Source organism: Euprymna scolopes, chromosome 29 (assembly GCF_053919585.1).
Source record: "Euprymna scolopes isolate OS-2025 chromosome 29, ASM5391958v1, whole genome shotgun sequence".
NCBI classification, from domain to species: Eukaryota; Metazoa; Mollusca; class Cephalopoda; order Sepiida; family Sepiolidae; genus Euprymna; species Euprymna scolopes.
Window position 1 is genome coordinate 100,610,776 of NC_136510.1, and position 10,000 is coordinate 100,620,775.

At 38.1% G+C, this 10,000-nt stretch overlaps 1 protein-coding gene across 1 annotated transcript in view; it reads left to right on the plus strand.

The window, feature by feature from the left end:
- Positions 1-10,000, plus strand: part of LOC145252797 (osmotic avoidance abnormal protein 3-like) — a 2,582,558-nt gene that overhangs the window by 1,699,430 nt on the left and 873,128 nt on the right. The gene's annotated exons all lie outside the window — the stretch shown is intronic.

The window sequence follows — 10,000 nt, forward strand, 5'->3', positions numbered from 1 at the left end:
ATTGAATGGCTGTAAGTTTTTTGTTTTTTTCTTTAAATAAATATTTATAAACAGAACGACTCCTAGAAATCTATCTATATTCTTTTTTTTTATTTAAATATACTTTCATAGAAATGTTTCTGTTATGTCACAAAAAACTATTTTCTTTACGTCACAAGTATCACGCTCATACATTAATTCCATAGCTAATATAACATACTGACCCAACGGGTCACGGGTAGTCTAGTATATTATATATTATTATATTATAGTCTAGTATATTATTATTCTATTGCTTGGCTTTCTCCCCTGTGGCCTTCCTAAGCTACTAATATGTGTGTGTATATATATATATATATATATATATATATACACACACATACACACACGCACATATATATATACACATACACATATTAGTCGCTTGGCAAGGCCACAGGGGAGACAAGTAAGCAAAAAATAATAAATATAAAATTCATTCTAAAGCCACTATATATGCAAATGTAGACAAATTTGGGCATATATATATATATATATATATATATATATATATATATATATATTTCTACTATTATATAAAGGAAACTTCGTGTATGTTTGTGGGTTCGTTCCTTATAGACTTCCCAACGGTTGAACCGAGTTTTATGAAATTTCATACGCATGTACTTTATATCTGGCAGTGTTCTTAGATGGGCTTTGTATGAGGATAATCAATAAACGAAAATATCCGATGAAAGAAGGAACAGGTGATTTTGACTAAACTTAACGCCTTATACAACCTAACATCACGAGGGCATTAAAGAAGTTTTATTACCACACAAACCGAAAGGCACAACATATAGAATCAACAGTACTTCTTTGATATGACAGGAGCGCGTTCGAAATCAATGTTTCTGTTTAGAGCATAATTGATCCATGATATTTGAAATTTGCATCTTAAACTTTAATTCAAGTGAGTATATATAAAATAATTGTATAAAATAAAAAGTGGGTTCGTTAAAAGTAAAACATAATAACAGGAACGTATGGAAAACTCAGTGAAATATCTAACATACAAATTTACTTTGTTGGATTTTCAATATCAAACACGAATAGAAATTTTATCAAACATATCGATATTTGTTTCGAACTAGCCTATTTTTCACCTTTTTTAAATTCTCTTTGTGTTATTGGTATAAGCATTATTTCGATTGGGTGTTTTTCTTAACTTTTATTAGAACACACATCGTATCGTGTGTCATGTGTTCATCCTTCGAAGTCGAATATGACCATGACATCAGTGAGTAGAAGTATTTTTTTTGTTCTTCCGGAGATGACTTGTAAGGCCGATCCGGGCATGGAAGGCTCTCCCACAAGTTTGACAGTGGTGAGCAGGTGATGTGGGGACAGAGCTTGTTGCTCTGGCTTTGCGGGTTGCACGCTTCTGTTCTGCTTTGAGGGTTCTTCTCTCTTCAGCTGTTTCAGGTCCTTTGTTGATGAAGTGACGCCAGTGAGGTGTGTTTGATGCAAGCGATTCTCAGGACTCGGTACTGATGTTGAAGTCTTTGAGGGAGACTTTGAGGTTGTCCTTAAAGCGTTTTCTTGGTGCTTCGACTGAACGCTTGCCTTGGCACAGCTCGCCATACAGGAGTTGTTTTGGAATTCTTTCATCTGGCATGCGGGAGACGTGACCTGCTGATCTCAGTTGGGTCTATCGAATGGTAGTAGTTATACTGGGAAGATTAGCACTTTTCAGGATCTCTGTATCACGGACTTTGTCTTGCCATCTAATATGGAAGAGATTTCGGAGACATCTCAGGTGGAAGTGGTTCAACGTTTCTTCGTGCCTTCTGTAAGTAGTCCAGGTTTCTGAGCCATAAAGCAATATGAGGACAACTGCTCTGTAAACCTTCAGCTTGGTGTCAATGCTGATTCCTCTCCTTTCCCAGACTTTGCTTCTGAGTCTCCCGAATGCACTGCTTGTCTTGACGATTCTTGTTGATTTCGAGATTGATTGTGGCTGTCCGAGATAGAATGCTGCCCAGATAGGTGAAGGTCTCAACCGCTTGAAGATTCTGTCCCTTGGCTGAGATACTTGGCTCATGATACAGATTTCTGGGAACTGGTTGGAACATAACTTCGGTCTTCTTGGTGCTAATTGTGAGGCCGAAGTTGTCACAGGCTGCGGAGAATTTGTTCATCTGGTCTTGTATTTCTCGCTCGTTGCTGGCATTGAGGGTACAGTCATCAGAAAAAAGAAAGTCACTCAGCACTGCTTCCCTCACCTTTGTCACAGCCTGAAGTCTCCTTGGGTTAAACAGCTTTCCATCTGTTCTGAATTTAATGTTGATGCCTGGTAACTGGTCACTGAAAGCGTCAAATAGCATTTCAGAAAACATCAAGCTGAACAGTGTGGGGGCAAGGATACAGCCCTGTTTAATTCCATTTGTTACCGGAAAAGCCTCCGAGGATTCACCATCGTCAAGGACGCACCCCATCATGCCTTCATGGAATTGATGAACTACTGTGATTAAAGTACTTGGGAAACCGAATTTCTTCATTATTTTCTACAGACCATCCCAACTGACTGTGTTAAATGCCTTGGTCAGGTCGATAAAGGTTGTGTAAAAGTCTCGGTGCTGTTCGATGCATTTCTCTTGAAGCTGTAGGGCGGCAAAGATCATGTTAGTGGTCCACCGACTGGTGCGGAAACCACATTGACTCTCCGTTAGGAGTCCCTGTTCCAGGTGACCAAGTAAGCGGTTGACGAGGATGCGAGCCAAGATCTTTCCTGCTATGGATAGGAGAGAGATACCTCGGTGGTTATTGCAGGATTGGCGATTTCCTTTTTGCTTATAGATGTGAACGATTGTGGCATATTTAAACTCTTTTGGTAGTTGTCCCTTCCTCCACATGATCTGATACAAGCAGGTCAGCTGCTCCTGCAAGGCTACACCACCAGACTTGTAAACCTCAGCTGGGATGGCATCTTGGCCTGGAGTTTTTCCACTGGTTGACTGCTGAATGGCTTTGCTGACCTCGTCGATTGATGGGGGGGGGTCGAGCTGTTGATTGATGGGGACTTGAGGGAGACGTTCAATTGCTATATCATTGGTGGATCCAGGGCGATTGAGCACTTTGTTGAAATAGTCAGCCCATCTGTTGAGGATCTCCTTTTTTCTTGTGAGTAGAGTTGAGTCGTCGGCACTGAGCAGATAAGAGGATCCCGAAGACTGTGGTCCGTAAACTGCCCTTAGTGCATCGTAAAAATTCTTTGTATCATGTTTGTCTGCGTAGCCTTGGATTTCATCTGCCTTGACACTGAGCCAGGAATCCTGCATTGAACGCAGCTTGGATTGGACTTTGTTGCGCATTTTGGAGAAGGCAGTTTTCTTCGCCACACAAGCTGGGTCATTTGATGCGCTCTTAGAAGACGGTGTTTTTCCTACAACAAGTTGTGGATCTCAGGATCATTCTCGTCAAACCAGTCCTGGTGGTGCTTGGTTGGCAGGACCTAGAATGTCAAGAGCAGCAGAGTGAACAACATCTCTGAAGGATGTCCAGTTCTCTTCAACGCTGTTGTGATTGAGATTGAAGTTAGCAAGTTTACTATGTATGCTGCTCTGGAATTCCTCTGCTGTTTTAGGACATTTCAATTTGGCTGTATTGAGCCTCTTGGCTGTTTTTTTACCCTGCGGCCTTCTCTTTGGTTGGATGAAGAAGTTGAATTTGGAGATGATGAGGCGGTGGTCGGTCCATCAGCCCTACACATGGCTTTGGTCAGTCTCACGTCCTGCCTGTCCTTGATTCTGGTAATGACATAGTCGATTTGATGCCAGTGCCGAGAGCGTGGATGCATCCATGTGGTTTTATTGCGATTTGGGAGGTGGAACATAGTGTTTGTGATGTTGAGATCATGTGATGCACAGGTTCTAAGGAGGAGGAGTCCGTTGCTATTGCATTTGCCTACTCCATGCTTTCCAATGATGTTGTGCCAGGCTTGACGACCAGTACTGACATGTGCATTGAAGTCACCAAGAATTACAAGCTTCTCCGACTGAGGGACTGAGGAAATGAGAGAGTCCACCTCTTAATAAAACTTGTCTTTGACCTCATCAGGGTTAGTCATCGTTGGGGCATAGGCGCTGCCCAGCGTAATGCTGGTGTTGCGTCCAAGAGGTAACTGCATTTTCATTAGTCTGTCGTTGATACCTTCAGGAATGCTGGCTAGTTTTGGTATGTGAGTTGTTTTGATAGCAAAACCCACACCAACTTCATGCCGCTCTTCAGCACTGCGCCTACACTAGAAGAAGGTGCAGCCTCCACCAGTTTCGGTCAGTTGGCCTTTGTCTACAAAATGAGTTTCACTTAGGGCTGCAATGTCAATATTGTAGCGAGCAAACTCACGAGCTATAAGCGCTGTTCATCTTTTAGGTCGATTTGCTTTTGCATTGTCGAGCAGGGTTTGGACATTCCACGATGCTAGAGTAAGCACCTGTGTTTTCTTTTTTCTTTTTTTTTTTTTGACCGCTAAAGAGGGATCTCCGCCAGCCACAGTTGCTGGCCAGGGTTTGGTGAAGTAGGCTATTTTTAGGGCACTTTTTCTTGCCCTGTACTCTCATTCTACGGAGGCGAGCAGAGCGAGCCTAAAGAGGGCTGCTTGGTCACTCAGGAGGCTGTCGGACTCATCACTGCCTCAGTCCAGTGAGGAACGACGACATGTCCTGAATCGCTTACGTGTCGGTTCACAGCTACAGCTTCTAGCGTATCCACACCTACTGCTTTGCCGTTTCCCTGTCGCCGCAGTACTTGAGGTTAAAAAAAGTCGATGTCATGACTTGCACTTGACTTGGATTAAAGTGAGGGAGACTTGTGCAGGATCAGCCTCACTCTCTCTTCCTGATGTGCCGGTTCCAGTGGCAAGAGTGTGTCAAGATGGCTGGGAACGAATCAGGATGCAGGAGTTGTCGGAATGAGACTGGTCTGTCTTCCTACCGTCTTAGGAGCTCCACTCCAGATTTTCTGTTGGGGTTTACTCCCTTAGCCTTTGTCTTTCCCAAGACAGCCACAAGGCAGTGTGACTATTTGACCCATAGCTGGGGGTTGGTTCATGAGTCACCAGGGCATATCCACACGACGGTGGGCTTGCATGTCACATGTCTGGGGGCCAACCTCCTCCGAGTCCTTGTAGTTTAGCCTGACGCCGCACGGTGCTCAGTTTCCATGTTTCAGTGTGGGGAACCACTACATAGGGCTTGCAGATGGAGAGGCTGTATACTGTCAGAGAGAGACTTACGCATTCGGCTCCTTTTTCACATAAATGCTAGCCAGCTGTGTTAGCTGAGAGTAAGAGATGATAAGCACATCTACAACTACACACTAGACGCATCACACCGCCATTTGAAACATAATTGGTTATTAATTGGCCAAAATATGATAACAAAATGTGAAAACACGTATGTTTATTCTAATATGGAAAAAAATGTATTTTCGGTAGCATTAGTTTTATCCGGATAAAATATCAAAAATAAATTTTATTCGTGACAATAAAATAGTTGGAAGACACAACGAAACCTATCAGCCAGTTTTAATAATTGTCAGACGGATTGCTATTCCAGATTAATTTTGAAACTTCTACAGGACAAATTTATATGTACATTTATGTACTCCTCTAAAATCAAAGATGGCGTTGATTTTGAAATAAATTCAGAATTTGTTTGTGAAAAAATTTGATCTAACGGAATGTTTGCTTTCATGGGGTTTTCTGTTCGCTATTATCGGATGAATCACTGTTCTATAAAATTCAAAACATGCCTGAATACTTTGATTGTCTAGATCAGTGCTCCTCCATCATAACCCCTGGCTCCTTTACTGAATATATCCCTGCACTTCAAAAAAAAAGAAAAATGCACACATACGTACACACAAACACACAGAGTGCTAGTTGGCCGTTGACCCCGAAAAAGGGTTCATTCGCCCTTTGGTACACACACACACACACACACACACACACACACACACACACACACATATATATATATATACATACAGATAATGTATTAAAGATAATACATCGAAAAACTCTAGGGGCCCCTTTAGTCAATAAACTCATCAGGAGTTAATCGTTGATTAACACAGAAATTCTAAAAACAAATTAAATTATCACGAAAGAGCAAATGCTCAGGGATATACGAGTAAAAAGAAACCCGAATGGGAATTCGTTTATATACATAACACCAAAAGATGGAGGAAGTGAGGAAGTATGGCTTTGGAAATTCTTTTACCCGAATACGATGTCCAGCATGTTAAAAATATACCTTTTGTTGTAAAAATCTAATGGGTAAACATCTGAAGAAGTTGGTGAGGACTGGATATTTTTATGGAAACATAAATCGTAAAATTGCCACTCATTAATGAAACAGCAGTAATGGGAAAATCCAGGAAATAAATGAAGGTTATAAAAAAGAAAACGTGAGTCTTTGAATTTTCAGCAAAATTTGGCACTATATATACTCTGCCCCTATTAAATACACACATTGAGCTTAACGCAAAATTAACGGTGAATGGGTTTAAAATAACAGTCTAGACCCGTTAAACGAAAACGGTATGCATTGAAAGTAACAACATTTCAAAAACAAACTTAAAAAAATTTATATATATATATATATATATACATACACGCATGTACATCTTTATACACACACACACACACACACACACATATATATATATACATCTCTACACACACACACACACACACATAGTCATCCACATACACTACTGTTTCGCAGTTCATCAGTGCTAGACAAGCAGCTGCCTTAAGCCAGGATCGAAACGCGACCGCCCAAATGACAGTCAAGACTTCTCACCATTGTGCTATACGGCTGCTGGGTAATGAATTAATGATATTTTGACACACATATATATATATATATATATATATATATATATATATATATATATATATATAATATATATATATATATATATATACACACACACACACACACACACACACACACACACACACACACACACAGTGGCGTACCTATGTAAAATGGCGCCCATGGCAAAGTTTGAATGTGCGCCCCTTCTTAATAATTTATACCTTAGATATACCTAACTACTAATTTTAATTTTTGTCAACCAATTTTTGCGCTCATGTCACAGTGGCGAGTGGCGCCCATGGCACGGGCCATGCCTGCCATACCCTAGATACGCCACTATATATATATATATATATATATATATATATATATATATATATATATATACCAAGTTGCACGTTTGCACGTATTCAAGAGTAATAACTGATGAATTTAACGAGGTTATTAAGAATGTTCAATAAGAAAAGAGCAAGATATATATTTATTAATATAAACAAATTTACAAGGTTGCGACGCTGAATATGCTAATGTTTCGGACAGATGGTGGTTTAACGCCGCAAGTCCTCTTCAGGCGACTTAAAAAGTGGTTACTTTCCACAGAAGAAACCAGCCATAAATAAAGGAAAAGAAAAAGTTACTTTTACTTAAAACAAAATATTGTAAAGTTTAGAGGAGTGAGTGAGGGGTCATGTGACATATATACCCCAGACATTCAAGATATGGCCAAGAGGCAAAACGAAGAAAACGAGAAAGAAAGAAGGCGTAATTCAAGGTTATCAGTGTGAAGAGACGGAAGCTACTAAGAAATACTTAAGCAGGAGAGGTGGGAGGGTGCGCAAACGTAAGCCACCATCTGTGTGATACATCAGCATGTTCAGTGTCGCGACTAAGTAAATTTGTTTATAATAATAATAATAATAATAATAATAATAATATACGACGAAACACGTGTCAGTGGATAATTATATTTTAAAGACAATATATATATATATAAAATAAAATAAAAAGCTATAGCAAACATCTAAATGACTACTTGAAACACAGTTCCTGATTTCAAAAAAAAGAAAAACTAAAAGATTCATCTGCCTTACTTTTAAAGCTAGGTTTATTTATGGTGTCTTTTAAATTCAATAAAAATCCTCCTAAATTTGCTGATGAGGAGACCGTGCTTACCAAAAGAACTATATATAATTGTTCTACATAACTTCATGTATACCACAATAAAAAGCACGGATTTCCGAAACGATCGTACAGATAATTGATTTTGTTGTCGTTCCTTCTTATGAAACTGATTTTTAATTTAATTAAAATTTGATTTTTAAATTTTTAAATTTTTTAAAAATTTTTAAATTGTAAATCACATTACTTAATATATATATATATATATATATATATATATATATATATATATATGAGAAAGAAAGAGAGATATCTACAAAAATGGGTTCTTTCTCGCTCTGACATTGATATTAAAACAAACTTTTTAATATACTCAGTCATAGATACGCGAGTGACTACATGAAGATTAACTAATTCGCATATTCCTTTGAAAAACGAGCCTTAATTACTTAACTTTTTTGGTACTCCTGCAGTATTTTACCCACCGATTTCACGATCTTAGCCGAGCGTTGACGAACGCTTTCGGCGTTAACGCCGACGAAAGCCGAGAATTCGGAGCTACTACGGTGCAAGAACGCTAAAAGTATGTGAATAGCAACAACATTACAAGGAAAAGATATTACACACACACACACAACAAAATGGATAAAATTAATACAAAAAATTTGGATAAAATAAATCACAAACACTTACCGTAAGTTTTTTTAAAGTAAAATAAATTTATTTTGTTGAATATTTTTTTTTTTTTGGTTCATTTTGTTTTCCGATAGCTTTTTTTGGGGGGGGGGGGGTAAGCAACAGTAATAAACACTTCAATGTTTTTTTTTTTTGTGTGTTTTTAACAAAACGTTATTAAACAGTAACAACAATGTTTTTTTTTTGTTTTTTTTCAGTAATGTTTGTAAGGGGGGGACAACAATTACTGTTTATCTTTAGTTCCGACTGGAAGATTTTCTACTGACTGTAGAGAGGCAAAGTAGGGAGCAAAGGGTTTTCAGAGGATGTGGAAAGAAGCTCCTTCCCAAACCGGGTAGCCTTCCGCGATTTGATTTATTATGGAGACAAAAGAAGGGTTGTGTCCAAATTTTTGTCTCCACATAAATTCGCATAAATATGTTTCCAACAGCTCCCGGTTTTTTTTTTTTTTTTTTTTATCGCTAAATTAAATAGCTGAAATGAAAGGCTGTGTATTTTTACTTTGAACAATAAAATAACTGAAATGAAACTCTATGTGTGTAATTCCAATGAAAATTATTCGTCTGCTGCGCGTTCGTTTGAAGCGCCCTGATTGGCTGATAGAGTATCGTACCGCTCGCCATGTTCCGGCGTTTTCCGACGGATGTCGATCAACGCTCGGCTAAGATCGTGAAATCGGTGGGTAAAATACTGCAGGAGTACCACTTTTTTTTTGTTTCCTTATTAGATGATTGGTTTCATTTTACTATTTATGCATAGTTTCGATATTCTGCATAATTGCGTATAATTTAAGATGAAAATGTTTTAGCATACAGGAATATTTTATCAATATATCTATCATATATATATACATATATATATATATATATATATATATATATATATATATATATATATAAATTTGATATATAGGGTATTTGGACATGTAACACACTTTCTTTCGATTTAGTTTTCAACCGGTAAAATAACTGCTAATAGGTTAAAATTGAAAGAAAAAAAATCGACCCTGGCCTGGGGTAAGTCGACTATACCTTTTTATCCCTGCGCATGCGTTAAGTAAAAGTTACAGATTAAACAACATTATTTTTTTGCAGTTTTTGTATATGTATAGATTTAGAATATACGCTAGCAGATCAGGCCGGAAAGCTATATATATTGTTTTCAATTTTAACTGATAGCACACAAGTCATTTTTCCTTTTGGAATCTCTATTATATATTAAGTACAACATAATAATTAATAAAGAATTTGCCCTATAATAATAAATACGAAATCTGCATGAATTAAAATGTAATATTTAAGCGTACTTTACGACCGGAAAACGCCAGGCTACCAGCTAGT